We start from the raw sequence: 1,110 nt of genomic DNA, 5'->3' as shown, positions 1-1,110 counted from the left end.
AAAAAAAATGGCAGTGTGACTAGCTGCTACAAGAATAAGCAAGCTGTTCACCAGGAAGTCATCAAAGCAAACAATTAAGTTCCTTTAGGACAAACCCTCTTCTAAGGCTGAAACTCAAAGGGAACACATGAGCAAGCATGTAAGCTTGCTGGCGACCACATTGATCTACTAGTGAGTGGAAGAGGGGGAAAGGCAGCAATGAAGAAATGGGCTGAAGTCAATCAGGTCTATTGACTCCCGTTGACCTGGAGATGAGAGAGAGAGAAGAGGAAGGGCTGCTGGTTCAATGTGTGGTAAGACCTGGGGGGCACCTGAGCCCATGGACAAGGACATAGCCACAGAGGGCCAGAGCTGAGAGTGAAGCATCCAGCTGATATGAAATGAGGGGAAAGGCACAAGAACAACCAAATGTGCAGATAGTACCCATTTAACCTAGCCTCAATGGCTTGATAATCAGAACTCGACTAGAGGAAGATAAAACCCCCCGACAATTTTTGATAAAGGAAACAAGGGTAAATTGCTACAGTTTGGTGAACCTGACCTATACTTATGGAACTAGTAACTCTAAATACTAACAGAGAGGACAGGAGTCTTCACATCAAGTATTAATGCTATCCCCTCTGTGCACAGGGTAGAAAGGGACGGGCAACTTAGACATTGGCTACCTAAAACGAAGGGGCAAAAAAGGCACGAAGTGACTGGCATACAAGGTTTCAAGAGGGAGTTTAATTTAAAAGTGTGTGGAGGAAGAAAGGGTCCCCACTGAATAGTTGTCATCTTGTCTAGATAGTTCTGGTTAAAAGAGATGGGGATAAGATTCTTATGATTCAGTAGTAATTGTTACCATGACTTATTGTGACTGTCATTGTAAGGGTAGAATTTTTGTAACAAAAAAATGGGTGAGCAGTTAATCTTACTGTCCAGAAGCAAAGGATCCTAGGACCATCAAGGAAGAAGAGCACAAGCAGAATGTGGGACCCTATCCAGAGAAGCAGTGACTCCTAAATAGAGGCAGAGATGGGGACATGGAGAAGGGGAGCGGCTGAGGACTCTAGATTCATGGGAAGAGAGGCACTAAGAGCTGATGGCCATGAGGCAGACTTGCAGAAT

This window comes from Chrysochloris asiatica, unplaced genomic scaffold, assembly GCF_000296735.1.
Source record: "Chrysochloris asiatica unplaced genomic scaffold, ChrAsi1.0 scaffold00210, whole genome shotgun sequence".
NCBI classification, from domain to species: Eukaryota; Metazoa; Chordata; class Mammalia; order Afrosoricida; family Chrysochloridae; genus Chrysochloris; species Chrysochloris asiatica.
Note: the sequence above shows the minus strand (reverse complement) of the source record.